At 34.5% G+C, this 17,211-nt stretch overlaps 1 protein-coding gene across 3 annotated transcripts in view; it reads right to left on the reverse strand.

Moving 5' to 3' along the window:
* Window positions 1-17,211, reverse strand: part of ZNF438 (zinc finger protein 438) — a 173,357-nt gene that overhangs the window by 119,369 nt on the left and 36,777 nt on the right. For 2 of the 3 annotated variants that reach the window (XM_030321193.2, XM_032593853.1), the window contains exon 2: window positions 14,160-14,219. The gene's annotated coding sequence lies outside the window, so the exon portion shown is untranslated. Of the gene's footprint in view, window positions 1-14,159; window positions 14,235-17,211 lie in introns of those variants that run through there. The other variant, XM_032593854.1, reaches the window with a different exon arrangement.

Here is a 17,211-nt window from a genome sequence, read left to right on the forward strand (position 1 = left end):
TACACATACAATTTAAGAATTTAGAAAAGTATATCAGTGAATTCTAAGGATGCTAGGGTCCCATCCCAATACATCAAATCATATGCTAGAAAGTGTACTGAGAATTCATTTACTTTCCTTTCTGGTTTAAGGATATTCAATTCATGTATTACTGCTTATATTGTGTATACTGATTTACCTAAATGGATTTGTCAGGCTCAGTTTCAGTCTTACACAGAAGTTTTCTACTGTTAGACAGAAGTTAATCTTTCACTAGTTAAATAACTTTCAAAATTTGTGGAATGTTTTTTAAAACAACATTACTGAAGTATAGTTTACATACAAATACAAATACAAAATTTTATATACAAAATATATCTTAGTGTACATTTCAATGTATTTTATAAACATATATATCCATATAATCACCACCACTTAGGATCCAGAACACACTCATCATGCCAAAAAGTTCTCTCATACTCAATCCAGGTCAATTACACTGAACTCAGCTACAGGCAATAACTTGTCTGCTTATTGTCACCAAAGATTAAATATGCCTTTTCTAACATTTCTAATGTAGTCATCCAAGGCAGTAAATTGAATCATGGAATTTGTATTCTTTTGTGTCTGGCTTATATTACTCAGCAAAATGTTTCTGAGATTCATTCATGTTATGTCTATCAGTACTTTATCCCTTTTTATTGCCAAGTAGTATTCCGTTGCATGGATACAGCACAATGTGTTTATCTCGTCACTAGTTAAAGGACATTTGGTCCTAGCTTGAGGCTATCATTAATAAAGCTGCTATGAAAATTCGTGTACAAGTGTGTGTGTAAACTCATTTTTATTTCTTTGGGGTAAATATTTACAAGTAAAATTGTTGCATTTTATGGTAATAATATGCTTACCTTTATAACACTGCCAAACTATTTTCTAAAATGGTCTTATCATTTAAAAAAATGGTTTTATCATTTAACTTTCCCTATGGCAAAATATATGAAAGTGGAATTGGTCAACATCCCAGCTAACACTTGCTCTTTTTAAATTTTAACTATTCTGATGAATATACAGTGGTATCTCATTGTATTGATTTGCTGTTTTCTGAGGTCTAATGATGTTGAACCTCTTTTCCTGTGCTGCACTGGCCATTCATTATTTTCTTGTGCATATATTTTTTAACTGGGTTGTTTTATTATTAATGAGTTGTAAAAGTCCTTTATATATTCTGAGCACAAGTCATTTGTCAGGTATATGTATTGTGAATATGTTCTGTTTAAAGATTACCTTTTCATTTTCTTAATGATGTTTTTAGAAGAATAGAAGTTTTAAATTTTGATAGAGTCCCACTTGTCAATCATTCTTCTATGGGTCATGCTTTTTGTGACCTAAGATCTCTGCATATCCCAAGTTCACAAATATTTTCTCCTGTGATTTTTTTTTCTTCTAGTTTTGGTCTTTTGAATTTAGATCCATGATCCTTTTCAAGATATTTTTGTACATGAAGAGGTAAGGGTTAAAGTTAATTTTTTCACATTTGGATATCCAGGTGTTCTAATATGTTATATTGAAAGACTATTCTGTCTCCATTTAAATACCTTAGCATCAATATCAAAAATCAATTGACATATGTGTGTGGGTCTATTTCTGGATTCTCTATTCTATTCCATGAATATATGTCTACTTTAGGCCAACACTGCCTTGATCACTGTAGTTTTAAAGAGAAAGCTTTAAAATGCAGAGGAAGTCTTGAAATTAGGTAGTGAAAACTTTCCAATACAGTTCTTCTTTGTCAATTCTTTTTTTTTATTTTTTTTTACTTTTCTAGGTCCTTTAAATTTCCATATAAATTCAAAATTCAATTTCTAATTTTTCACTGCTAGTATATACACATAAAACTGATTTTGTAAATCTACCTTGTGTCCTGCAATCTTGTTAAATTCAATTACAAATTCTAGTGGCATTCAGGAGGTTTCTCAGCATTTTCTCTACACATGATCATGTTTTGTCAAATAAAGAGGTTTCATTTCTACTTTGCCAATCTGTATGCCATTTCTTTCTTTTTATCGTTTATTACACTGACTGAGGCTTCCATTATAGTGTTTGACAGGCATAAGGAGGGGAGTGGGGATCCTTGGCTTGCTTCCTATCTTAGGGGGAAAGCATTGGAACTTGTGACTTTAATAAGATTTTAGTTAGAAGTTATATGTAGATGTCTTTTGTCAAGTTGAGAAAGCTCCCTTCTGCTTCTAGTTTCCCAAGAGGTTCGTTCTCTGAATGGCTGTTGAATTTAGTCCAATGCTTTCTCTGCAAGGATTGAGAGGATCACATAGCTTTTTTCCCATTTTTCCTGTTAAAGTGATGACTTAGAGTGGGAGAGAGCCAAAGCATAGGAGACTCTTAAAAACTGAGAACAAACTGAGGGTTGATGGGGGGTGGGAGGGAGGGTAGGGTAGGTGATGGGTATTGAAGAGGGCATCTTTTGGGATGAGCACTGGGTGTTGTATGGAAACCAGTTTGACAATAAATTTCATATATTAAAAAAATAAAGTGATGACTTATACTAGTGGATTTTCCAATATTAAACCAAACTTGAATCCCAACAATAAACCTGTTTTTATACACTGCTGGATTTGATTTGCTAATTTTTAAAAATTTTTCATCTACATTCATGAAATATATCTGTTCATAGTTTTCTTGTAATGTCTTTATCTTGATTTGGTATTAATGTAATGTTGGTGTCCTAAAATGAGTTAGGAAGTGTTCTTTCTTCCTCTATTTTCTGAATTATTCCTCTTTTAAATGTTCGATAGAATTCATCAGTCAAAACATGTATGGGCGTAGAGTTATTTTGGTTTGGGGTTTTGGTTTGCTTTGTTTGCATGGAAAGGATTTTAACTAAAATATCACTTCTTTAAAAGATACAGTACTATTCTAATTTTATATTTCTTCCTGAGTCAATTTCAGTAATGTTTGTCTTCCAAGTAATTTATCTGTTTCATCAAAGTTGTCAAACTTATTTCTAGAGGTTTGGAATATTTCTTCTATGTGTTTTTTTTTTTGTTTGTTTGTTTTTTTTGAAAGACAGAGCGCATGAGCGAGGAAGAGGGGCAGAGGAAGAGAGAGAATCTTAAGTGGGCTCCATGCTTAGTGGAGCCCGACGTGGGGCTCGATCCCACAAACGTTGGATCATGACCTGAGTCAAAATCAAGAGTTGGACACTCAACTGCCTGAGCCACCCAGGCACCCCTTTATGTTTGTAATTTCTATAGAATATGTAATGATGCCTCCCCCTTTCAATCCTGATATTATACTTACTAGCGTGTTTTCTTCCTTCTTTATTTTTCTTGATTAGACTAGCTAGAGGTTTATTCATCTTTTCAAGGAGCTTACTTTTGGTTTCCTTGATTATCTGTTGATTAACTGCTTTCTATTTCATCAATTTCTGTTCTTTTTGATCATTTTCTTCCTTCTACTTACTTTAGTTTTAATTTGTTCTTCTTTTCCTAGCTTCTTAAAGTGGACATTTAGATCATTTATTTTACATCTTTCTTCTTTCTAATACATGCATTTAAAGCTAAACATTCGTCTAAACACTGCTTCAGCTATACCCCACATATTCTCATGTGTTTTAATTCTGATTCACTTCAAAACAACTTTTAATTTCCCTTTTTTTTTTTTTAACCAATGCGTTAGAAGCATATGATATAATTACAAATAATGAGGATTTTTCAGATATCTCTCTGATATTGATTTCTAACTTAATTGTTGGGAACAAAGGACATACTCTGCATAATTTCCATCATTTTAAACTTAATGAGACTTGTTTTATGTATTAGTATATGGTGGGTTATGTTGATGAATGTTCCATGTGCACTTAAAAAGAATGTATATTCTGCTATTCTTGAATGGAATGTTTTATAAATGTCAATAAAATTACGATAATTTACAGTGTTGTTATACACATCTATAGCCTTACTGATATTCTTTGTACTTACCCCATCAATTTTACACGAATGCTGAAATGTCCAACTATAATAGAAGATTTCTCAATGTATTCTTTCAGCTTATCAGTTTCTGCTTCATGTATTTTGACAACGTAATATTAGTTGCATTTAAATTTAAAGTTATTATTTCTTCTTGATGAATCAGTCCATTTATCATTATGAAGTGTCCCTTTTTAATCTTATTAACATCACTTGTTCTGAAGTCCACTTTGATATTAACATAGCCACTCCAGTGTTCTTATATTAGAACCTACATTGTATATATTTTTCCACCCTTTTTCTAACCTATTTTAAGACTTTCTTGAGAACAACACAGAGTTTACTCTTTTTTATTCAATCTGACAACTTTCGCCTTTTATTTAGACTACATCATTTAATGTGATTATTGATACAGTTATATGTAGTTCTATCATGTTGTTGTAGGTTTTCTATCTGTCCCTTCTGTTCTTTGTTCCTTTTCCCCTTTTTCCCTATCTTCTTTTGGATTATTTTTTAGGAGTTCATTTCATATCCACCATTGGTTTCTTATTAATTAAAACTGTTTTTCTAATCCTTTTTAGTGGATGCTCTCTTTAACTTCTAATCTACCTTCAAAAAATATTACATGTTCATATATAAAACTCTTGCCACAACATGCTTCCTTTCTCCCATCCAATTCTTTGAGCTATTGTCATACATTTTATTTTTACAGGTTAAAATCCCATTAGATAGACACTGTTTTATTTTTTGCCTCAAACAGTTACCTTTTTAAAAAACTACAATGCAAAGAAAAAAAAATTATGTTTATCCACATATGAACCATTTCAGGTTCAGGGATTCTTTATTCCTTTGTATACTCCAAATTTCCATCTGGTATCATTTTCCTTTTGCTTAAAGAAATTTCTTTAATATTTCTTATAAGTCTGCTGGTCATAAGTTGTCTCAAGTTTTGAGACCAAAAAAAGCTATTTCTCCCTTATTTTGTTTCCTTCTTAATTTCCTAAAAATGTTTGTTAGCTATATAATACTATGTTGACAATTTTTTAGCACTGAAAAACATGCTATTAAACTGCATTCTGGTTTGAACAGTTTCTGAAAAGTCTGCTGCCTAAAATTCTTGACTTTATTCCTTTGTATGCAATATATTTTCTCCCCTCTGACCATTTTTAAGATTTTTCTCTTTATCATTGATATTCAGCAATTTTCTTATGATGTGCCTTGGTGTGTGTGTGTGTGTGTGTTATCTTGTCTGGGGTCTTTTTAATTTTTTGGATCTGTGGGTTTATAGTTTACTTCAAACTGGGGAAATTTTCAACCATTATTTATTTAAATTTTTTCCTCTCTCACCCTCCCCCCAAATCTGAGAATCCAATTATACTTAGGTTAGACTCATGGTACTTCTATAGGGCCCCAAGTTGCTGTTCATCTTTTTCAATCTTTGTTCTCTCTATCCTATGGTTGAATTCTCAGTATGTTTTCAAGTTCACTGACCTCGTCTCCCAAAAACTCTAGTCTGCACTTAATCACACCTAGTTACTGTATTTTTAAATCTCTGGATGTTCTGATTTTTTCTTTTTTATATTTTGTATTTCACCCCTCATTATGCTTATGACCATGGACCATATTTATAAAAGCTGCTTTAATGTACTTGTCTGCTAATTGCACCATCTCTGTTATTTCAGGGTCTATTTCTATTGTCTCCTGGTTATGAAAATTTTCTCTTGCTTTTTTATTAATTGACTAGATGCAATTTACTGTTAATTTTATGTTGCTGAGTGCTAGATTTTGTTGTATTAATTTATAGAGTGTTAAACTTCTGCCAGACAGTTAAGTTACCTGATTCTTTTGAGGGTTGGTTGTAAGCTCTTTTAGGACTTGTGTAGAGAAACCTTTATTCTAGGGTTCATTCTTATGAAGAGCTGGTAAGTTTTCATTTCTTACAGGCTGCCCTTGCCAGCTTCTAGGGGTTTCAAATTGCATGCACAGTTTGGTGCTCAGCCAGATCCTCAAGAATACCCCTATGCAGGTTTCAGGAATGCTTTCTGTGCCCAACACACTCCTCTCCAGGAGAATAAGATTTTAAGTGAATCAGACTTCCCTATCCTGCCTCCTTACTACTTCCTTCCCTGCTCCACAGTGAAAGATATTTCATTTCTAGATTCAGGTTACCGAACTGTAAAGGTTGAAAGGAAAACTGGCCTCCCTTTAAAAAACTCCCTTTAAAAACTGACTTCCCTTTAAAAACTTGCTTAGCATACCTTACTAAAAAAGGAGGAGGTGATGTAAAAGGTGCTTTATTTATACACACACACACACACACACACACACACACACATACCAGGAATTTAATACAAAAAAAACCATAGATTTTGCTTCTTAAGAAGCTTATGCTGAATAGGTAATAATATTGATAAATATTAAAAAGTAGGATTATCTACATCCAAACCATAATTATGCACAAAAAAAGTATTTATTTCATTACCTTTGTTCTTAAAAATATTAGCCCTTTACTACTTGTGTTGGTAGATGCCCGAACTGAAGCCCTCACTAAACCATTAAATAGCCTATATATCTACTGGGGAAAAAAAATGAGCAGATGTTTTTGGGGAGGTTGAAGACATGTATGTGGGTAGCAGGAAGCAAATGTTTCCTCTAAGGCTAGACGGTCATAAGCCAAGTTGATATCTTTTTTTAATTCAAGTGAAAATAATAATACAAATATCATTTTCGAATTTTCTTTGAATTATGTTACAAGCATAACTAAGAGTCACTGAATGGTCTTTTAAAATAAAGATTCTTACCCAGGGATGGGACTAGGGAGAGATGAGTGAGGCATCTAAGGTGTCCATTCACTTCTCCATGGTCCCAGATCTGTTCTTAACAAGCACATAACATGAGAGTACTGAAATTCCTTGCTACTCAGAGTGGGATCCATGCATCGGCATCAACATTACCTGGGAACTTGTTAGAAGTGTAGAATCTTGGGCCCCACCACAGATTTAATCAAAACCTCATTTTAGTAAGATATCCAGGTGATTCATATATATATTAAAGTTTGAAAAGCAGGACCCTAGTTTATCCATTTCTTCTATTATTGAACTTCCATATTATTTTCAATTATTTTGCTTTAACTATTTTTCTATAACATTATATAGAACTCTCCTGCACATATCTTTGTGTTCTTGAGTAATTATCTTACCAGAAGAACACATTAAAGTGGGAATTCTAGGGGTGGCACCTGGGTGGCTCAGCTGCTTAAGTGGCTGACTCTTGATTTCAGCTCAGGTTGTGATCTTGAGGTTCGTGGGTTCAAACCCCACATTGGGCTCTGTGCTCACAGCACAGAGCGTGCTTTTGGATCCTGTCTTCCTCTCTCTCTCTCCAACCCTGTCTGACTCGTGTTCATGCACTCTCTCAAAAATAAATAAATGTTAAAAAAAATTTTTTTAAGTGGGAATTCTAGGTTATTATGTGTTCTTTCAAATTTGAAACTTCTAACCTGCTGTGGTCTGAGAAACCAGTTAACCAGGCTTGTTGGAGTTAGGAGTCAGAGAATTTACAGATCAATGTAAAAAGTGGTTATGCACTTGAACTTGAATCCCAGCTCTGACAAAACCAGCCGTGTTAACTATGGGTGATGATGTAACCTGTCCAAGACAGTTTCCTCATCTGTTAAATGGGGACTATAACAGTATATACCTCACAGGATTGCCATGATGATTAAGTTAGTTAAAACAGATAAAGCACTTAAAACATTGTGTTATTTATATGTTTGCAATTAAGAGGAAAACTAGCAAATAAAGAGGCTCTAAGTGCACCTGATATACCATTTTAGGGTCTGAATTTTCAAATATCAACCAAATGTAGCATATAAAAAGCCTCTTTCCTCTCATCCCTGATTCTTGGATCTGTTCTAGGTAGATGAGATTGACAGAGAAAAGTGTATTACATTTAAGAAATGCTTCTTCCCTTTCTTTATCACATCATTATTGGTTTTAGAAGGAATGTGGATATATTCGTCTCCTGCTAAGGCCAGGTGCAATACTTAATCTTGATTGCCTAGATGCAGGAGGTCAAGAACCAAGATGCATAGGCAATGGTCACACTACGTATACAATCAAGTAGGTACTACTGTTTATCTCTCCTCCTAGGAGAATTCCTGGCTCAGGGCAAGACAGGAATCTCAATACAGGACATAATCCAAATTGTAGGTTTTGAGTCAGAGCAGAAGTTTTGTCTGGGTAAGGTCAATACAGTAACGAGGACGAAGTCACATCTAAAGGACAGAGATAGGTAAAATGGGAAAGGAGGCAGCAAAGTCAGAAACCCAGAGAAGACAGAGAAACAAAATGCGATTCAAGGTGAAAGCATGTGAAGGAGTTCAGGCTTTCCTGGTCACAACAGGGTATTCATCATAGCGCTGATTTCATACTGGTCTGCCGAGCACATGCTGGGTGGGACAGGCCCTGGTGCTGCCAGAAGCAGTGTCACGCTGGAGGCAACTTTTAGATGTGCCATCCTATTATTTAGGTCCTAGCTACCAGAAGCAATCAAACATGAAGTACTTTAGTATCCAGAGACTCTGAAAATTACTCTTTCTTATGTCATTAATTCCAAGTTCCAAGGTTCAAGGGTTATAAAGAAACTGGAATTTGCATGAATAGCATTATTCAGGTCTAACTAAAAGCACTTATAACAAAGCTCTCTATTACTTAAATCATATTTTTGTCTAAGAGAAGGTAAGGGAATGGCTATATCCCTCTCAATGAAACATTCACACGCGATCACTAATTCTCAAAGAGTTTCTGAGGTAAGGGAAAGAATGAGGTGACTTTTCCATTTCTAGCAAACTCTGATCAAAGGCTATTAAAAAAAAAAAGCTATTTCCAAGTATCATGCTCTTTACTTCTGCGACTCAGTGAACTTTTGTTTTTTTTAAATTTTTTTTTTCAACGTTTATTTATTTTGGGGACAGAGAGAGACAGAGCATGAACGGGGGAGGGGCAGAGAGAGAGGGAGACACAGAATCGGAAACAGGCTCCAGGCTCTGAGCCATCAGCCCAGAGCCCGACGCGGGGCTCGAACTCACAGACCGCGAGATCGTGACCTGGCTGAAGTCGGACGCTTAACCAACTGCGCCACCCAGGCGCCCCTAAGTGAACTTTTGTTTAATAACTAAAATCTATCAGGGAATTTGTTGTGTTTATTGTTTAGACCAAAAACTAATAAAAAATAAATTTTAAATTATTACTCAAAGTAACTTCCTTAGATGGAGACCTGGCCAATCCGAGTGGAATCAACCTTGATAGTAGTTCCTCTTTTTCTTAAATATTGGAAACTTCATCTAGAAGTGCTTACCCTTTATTGGTAAAAGCTTCCAATATAAATGCAGGCAGATGAATCTGAGGAATACTCTGAGAGTAAGTGTTCTGAAAAAAATAAAAGATTCTAAAAACACATATACTCTCAGAGTTGGGAAGATCTACAAATGAATTCTCATCTCCTCCACTCCAGCACATTTTCCCTCCACAACTTGTAGAGTCTCAATCTGATCAGCCTCAACTTGTACACTGCCAGTGCTGGAGAACTCACTGTCCAGTGGAGCAGCTCAGTGTTACTTTTAAGCAAGTATACTTGTTGCCAACTTATGCAATATAGCATTCATTACACTAAGCAGAAATCTCTCTGTAACTTCTCCCATTGCTTCTAGCCAGGTCTTTCCATAGCTCTAAATCTCTAGTTCCTCTTCCACTCGAAAGGAATTCCAAATACAGAAACTTGGAATAATAAAGCTGCAAAACTTCTAGTGTAACCTCACTTACTATGTACGCTGTAATTTTGTTTTCTCTAGATCTCCCTCCACTGGTATCAGGCTAGAGGCTGAACCGGTTGAAATGAGGGTGTAGGGCAGGGAGTAACAAGGATTTAGTGGAGTCCAATGAACTTGGAGAACTTAAGGAACTGCAAAAAGGCAATTTAATTAGAGCAAAGTGAGCTAGGCAGAGAATGGCAGGAGATACAGTCAGCTGGCAGAACACACAGGGCCTGGTAGAACATGGTGAGACTTGGGGTTTTATCCTGAGTGTGATGGGTAGTCACCCAAGGGTTCTGAACAGGGAAACAGACAGGGACTGTGGAACATTTTTAAAAACCACTTATTGGGTGCCTGGGTGGCTCAGTCAGTTAAGCATCCGACTTTGGGTCAGGTCAGGACCTCACAGCCTGTGGCTTCGAGCCCAGTGTCAGGCTCTGTGCTGACAGCTCAGAGCCTAGAGCCTGCTTCGGATTCTGTGTCTCCCTCTCTTTCTGTTCCTCCCCTGCTTGCATTCTGTCTCTGTCTCTGTCTCTCTCAAAAATAAATAAACATTAAAAAGAAAACCCCACCTTTGCTCTTATATGGAGAACTGACCAGAGTGGTACAAGGAGGAGATAAGGAAGACCAGTTAGAAGACTGTTGCTATCATCCAGGTAACTTGGGATGATGACAGGTTGTATTATATTAGGGTAGTAGTAGGGGGGTGGTGGCAATACAGGGGTATTTGGGATATATGTAGAAGACAGGACGTATAAACCTTACTGATGGGCTGGACATGGGTTAAGAAGGAAAGAGAAAACTCAAGATGGCTTTTGGTTTTTGGCCTGAGCAAATGTGTGGACCATTTACTGAGATAAAGGAGGAGGAGACTGGAACAGGTTTGGGGAGGAGAATTCAAGAGTTCTACTTCACACATGTTAGGCTGGAAATGTTTATTAGACTTTCAAATAGATGTTGAAGAGGCAGGCATAGAAATGAGCCTAGAGCTCACAGGAGAGATCAAGGTAAAAAAATAAAGCTGGGAGAACAGAAAGCATTTAAAACAAGGGGTCACATGAGACTGCACAGAGAATAAATGCAGAAGGCAGACGAGGACTAAGCCCTAAAGAATGCCAACTTTTGGAGACCGTAAAGAAGAGAAGATAACAAAAGAGACTTTGTAATTTTGTGTGTATTTTATGCTTTCCAGTGTAAGAGAGACTGGAGACTTAGAACTACAGAAAGACATAGCTAAAACTGATGGGGGGAAGTTATAGAGAGATAGATTTCTGCACAGTGTAATGAGCACTACGATGAATAAGTTGTTAAGTAACTCTTATTCTTCTTCATAAAGCAGCTGGAATTACAGTTAACCCTTGAATAACACGGGTTTGAACTGTGGGGGTCCACTTACATGTGGATTTTATTTCCATACAGTATCATACTGTAAATGTATTTTCCTTACAATTCTCTTAATAACATTTTCTTTCCTCCAGCTTACTTTATTGTAAGAACACAATATATCACACATATAACATACAAAATATGTGTATGTGTTAATCGACTATTTAGTTACTGGCATGTCTGCCTGTCAACAAGAGGCTATTAGTAGTTAAGTTTTGAGGGAGTCAAAAGCTGTATGTGGATTTTTGACTTTGGGGTGGGGCAGAACCCCCAAAGCCCACATTGTTCGAGGGTTGACTGTATTTTATATCCACCAAGTCCACACCTAGTCATCATTATCTTCAAAAACCACCTTTTAAAGTCACATGCCTACCTACTCTTTTTCTGAGTCCCGACCTATTGACTGAACCTGGATAGCTGCATTTCAACATGTCAGCTGCTCAATTACCCCATCTCTGGCCTCTGGCATTTGTCCTAGCTTCTGGATCCAAATTTTCACCCCCAACTAATAACTTCTAGTTGCCCAGCACTGACCAGGAGGCAGGTTGAGATCATGTTTCCCAGAGCTGCCAGAAGTTCTTGGCTTGTGATCAATGAAGCACACAATGAGTGAGTGTTCAGCAGTTAATCAAGTGACAGAGAACAACTGACATGTTAGGGAACTGTAGAACGAGCCAGATCAAGGCTGGAACAGGGACCGAGAGATTGTACTCCAGGCTAGTCACCCCAGGGGAATCTGCTCTAGGTCACCCAGTGTGATCAGACATCCTTTAACCCAGAAGAGTTGAGTACTCTAAAGTTTACCATGTATCCATGAACTAAGAGTTTCCTGGAAGCTGATCACATTATGAACCAAACAGGAGGTACTTTACACCACACTTCAGCGCCCGTTCGTTCTGCACCAAACTCTCAGGTGCAGCCTAGAGATATTGTTACTTTCCCCACCACATCTAGAAAAGGAATTTCAAACTATTTTTGTGTTTGGGAAGATTAAATGAAATCATAAATAAAGTGTCTGGTACATAGAAAGTGCTCAATACATAATAGCTACTCACATTTATACTTTAGGTGACCACAAAATAACAGTCAGGCAGCTGAACGGTAAAGTAGGTCTCTAAAAACTACTTTTAATCTCTTCTTTAGCACAAAAGAATAATAAAAGGGTTTTTTTGTTTGTTTTTTATGTATGAACTATCATATGACCAATGGAATTTAAACTTGTCCCAAAAAAGCTCTCTTCCATTTTTCTGAACTTCCTAGCCAAGATTTAGCAAAAGGATGTTACACAAAAAGCAAGTAAAGATGTCATTCTAATAATACAAGATTGATAACACCAATTCTAAATAAATACCATCAAGCAAAACAGAAATCTTCAAGCCTAATAATTATTCTGCAATGATCACTCAGGCCTGGGTTTGTTGTTTTAAATGTCTACATCCTTCAAGTATAATATATTTCTATTTCCCTTTATTAAATTTAAGTTTAACTAAAATCATTAAAGTTGGCAACAGAAGCAGGAAACCATTTATAAGACCAGCATGGCTATTTTATCTTTATTAATGAAAAGTTATGTAATAGTTTCAGCAAACTACAGAGTTCCATTCTTGTAGTCTTTTAATATTTATAGAAATCTAAAAGAGCTATACTGCTAGAGTTCATTTTTGAAACTGAGAATTTCTATTATCTGACAGCAATCAATTATTTTAGCTCAATTACAGAAATGGCTATTTAAGAGTTCTGTTCATCTTTATTCATATTCCTTAACAATAGGTCAACTGTGTCTAGTACTTGACCTAGAAGCTTACATAGATGTAACTGAAGGGTTTCAACTCCAAACTGAGTCCCATCACTGGTCTTTTTGCCTCCAATAGTACATTAAAGAAAAGAGAAGAAAAAGAAAAAACAGAGCACTGGGAACCATTTGCAGGTCTTACCACTGTTAATACAAAGTGCTATACTAAACTACCAAAGACCACAGAAGCACCTTAAAAGAATCAAAGAGCAAGTGTGTAATCAGGTATAAGGAAGTCACAAACACCATGCCAATATCCAAAAACTGAAATCCCACACCTCCTATAAACTGAAAAGTGCAACCGATGGTCACATATTTCCTTATATCTCTATTCACAGAATCTGGATTTTTAAAAGATAACTAATCATTTTGATTCCTCAAACTATTGCAGAGAAAAGTTACTTCTAAACTATAGTTTTCAAATAAATAAACCTTGATTTTTTTCTGCTTTAAATGAATTTTTATTTTGGAATAATTTTAGATTTACAGGAAAGTTACAAAGATACAACAGAGTTCCTGTATGTCCCTCACTCAATTTCCCCTAAAGCTGACATCTTACATAACCACGGTTTTGTCAAGACTAAGGAATTAATGTTGATATATTGCTATTAATTAAGCTATAGGTTTTAATTGGATTTCACCTGTTTTTTCACTAATACCTTTTTTTTTCAGTTCTAAGATCTAATCTAATAATAATTATTATATTTTTATATATTACATATCTTATTTTATTATATAATATATATTTTATATATCTATATTATACTTCTATATATTTATATTTATATATTATATTATTTATATAGTAAATATTTTATAGTTACATATTTATATTATATATTTATATATTTTATATTTATGTTTATATGTATCATATATATTTTATTATATATTTATTTTATTTTATAATATATATATTTTTATATTTTCAGCACTTGAAGTATTTTCTAGTGCTTTAAGGTGCCAAGCTTATGTGTCTTATTAAATGTCTTCACTATAAATACTACAGAAAATAAACGTACAGGCTCCCTGGAAAATATGACTTATTGGATATTAGAGAAATGTTATACTATGATTCATGTAAACACAATATTTCTACTAACATTTTACTGAGGAGAAAAAGAGATAAATCACTTTGTCAGGAACCTATGAGATCAAATTATTTAATGTTTCATAAATATCTTTTCAAAAAATGCTTGTCTCTTACCTATCTCCTAAGGCTCCAGTAAAGAGTCATAAGATATACAGTAAATCCTTTTAATTAATCCTGTAATAGAATATAAAGTATTATTATAAGCATATTCAAATAATCCATTTTTATCAAACATATGTAGAAACTGCCTTCCTTTCATTCTCAAATTTAATTTTTAATTACTGTATATTTTTATTAAGATATCACAATAACTAACTTAAGGGAGAATATAATTCACTAAATTTATTACACCTCTTTAGTTTAAAAATGAAAGCATGCAAAATTTAATAAAAGTTTTAAGACAAACAGAAAATGTACCACAAAAAAAAAAGAAATGCCAAATGAATAAAACTGACTAGGAAGAATGCTTCGCATTCTTTTCCATGTACATAATGCCGTGCAAATTACTAAACAGTCACAAACAAGTGAATCATATCGAGGACACAGACTTTTGATGGGAAAATGGTAATCCAGAGTTTGGAGTTAGGAGGTTTCTGAAAAAATACATGTCTGGTCAGTTTGCCTGAGATGGTCCCAATTTATGCCTGTTGTTCACAGTGTCCCACTCAATGTATTATTTATCTTAGATTTTCTTAGTGCTTTTTTTTTTTTTTTTTTTTTTAATGGTAGCAGTATAATAAGCCTGGGTTTTCACTTTTAGGTTCTGCCATTATCTTGTGGAGCAGTATGAGATGCATGTGCAGAGAACCCAGCTGCCAATTAACATGTGGTTAAATCTGAAAGACTTTAAGCATAAAGGCATTTCTGGATGGGCTATAACTCATACCTCATTCTCAAAAACAATACCTAAGCCAGTTTCAGGGGGAAAAAAAAAAAAGTGCACTCAAGCAGGAATAGCTCGAGACAATTAACTCCTTCAGCCTTGAATGGAGGTGGAAGAAATATTCAATACTGCTGCCCCTGCTTATGACTAGTTCGAAGACCATATTAAGAAAAGCAGATGGAGATGTTTTACATATTACTCTATAAAGAATGACTTTTCATTTAGATCAAATGAATGCTCTTTAAACTTCTCCCTCTCAATTCTAATTACAATTTATCTTCTTTACACAAAGTTAAGTGACAGCTGTTATTTTGATGGCTCTATTAGCAGAAGAAATTCACAATTAAATGATGTCAGCTTTCTATCAGTGTCAAGAGATACATCAAATAGAAAACTCAGTTAATTCCCCCTTTTTTTTCTTACTGATTTAGAGAGTAATTCAATAAAACAATATGCATACAAATGTACTGTTAGGCTAATAACATACAGAAATTTTATATATTTGCAATAACAGCATAAAGGAAGCAAGTGAGAAGAAAGTTGTATTAGAGTAAGGATATAACACCAGATGGGAACTCAAATCCACAGAAATATAAGAGAATGAAAAATAGGCTTGATATAGCTAACTCTATAAATACATATTTGTTCTCCTTTCTTCTCTCAGCTTCTTTAAAAGAGACACAGGATTATATAAAGTAAAAATTATAACAATATATTGTTGGGTTTCTATAGTATATACATAGAAGATGTATAATAATAGTAGGAAAAAGTGGGGAGAGGAAAAATGGAGCTATACAGGAGAAATGTTTATTTTACTGAGTATAAGTAAAAATGAGAAGTAGATTCTTCTAAGTTAAAATGTATATTGTAAAACCGAGAGAAAACACTAAGAGAATAACTCAAGATGTATAATTTAAAAATGATTAAAGGACTCAAAATACCACACTGGAAGATATTCACTTATTCCAAAAGAATTCACTTAATTTAAAAGAATTCAAGAGAACAAAGGCATGAGACCTACAGAAAACAAAAAGCAAAATAGCAGATGTAAATCCAACCATATCAATAATATTAATTGTGAATGGATTAAACAACCCAGTCAAAAAGCAGAAATTATCAGATTGTATTTTTAAACATCCAATGACAGTGGACCCTTGAACAACATGGTTTGAACTGAACAAGTCCACTTAACATGTGGATTTTTTTTTCAATAAATACACTATAGTACTGTAAAAATCTTCCTTATGATTTTCTTAACAACCAACATTTTCTTTTCTCTAGCTTACTTTATTGGAATATATACCAAATAATATACAACATATACAAAATATGTCTGTTATGTTACTGGTAAAGGTTTTTGGTCAACAATAGGTTAAGTTCTTTGGAGTCAAAAGTTTTATGCGTTGGTCACAAAAGTTTTATGTGTTGGGCTCAGTTGGTTACAGGTCCGACTCTTGATTTTAGCTCAGGTCATGGCCTCACTGTCCACAGGATTGAGTCCCACATAGGGCTCTGTGCTGACAGCATGTAGTCTGCTTGGGTTTCTCTCTCTCTCTCTCTCTCTCTCTCTCTCTCTCTCTCTCTCTCAAAATAAATAATAAAAAATTATTTTAAAAAGTTTTATGTGAATTATCAACTGTGCAGAGAGTCAGCACCACAACCGCCATGTCATTCGAGGGTAAAACTGTATATACAATATGCTGTCTACAGGAGACACATTTTATGTTCAATGATACAAACAGGTTGAAAGTAAATGGAAGAAAAAAGACACACTATGCAAAGAAGAACCATGAGAATCAGAAAAAACAAACTTTAAAACAACAACAAAAGAACTGAAGGAATAAACAATTCAAAAATGAAATTGGAAGATGTCATATCCCCTTTCAATATTAGATGGAACAACCAAGAAGAAAATACACAAGGAAATAAAAGATTTGAAAAAAAACTATAGGTCAACTAGACCTAAAAGACATCTATATGATACTCCACCCAAGAATACAATACACATTTTTCTCAAGTGCACATGAAACATTCTCTAAGGTAGACTGTATTCAAGGCCATGTACCAGCCTCAATAATTTAAAGTGATTAAAATCATGCAGACTGTTCCATGACCACAATAGGATGCAATTAGAAATCAGTAACAGAAGGAAATTCTAGACAAATATGTGGAAATAAAACAATACACTGCTAAATAACCAATAAGTCAAAAAAATCATAAAGGAATTAGAAAACTCCCTGACATGAATGAAAACAAAAACACAACATGCCAAAACCTATGGGA

The sequence above is a fragment of the Lynx canadensis genome, chromosome B4 (assembly GCF_007474595.2).
Source record: "Lynx canadensis isolate LIC74 chromosome B4, mLynCan4.pri.v2, whole genome shotgun sequence".
Classification (NCBI taxonomy): Eukaryota; Metazoa; Chordata; class Mammalia; order Carnivora; family Felidae; genus Lynx; species Lynx canadensis.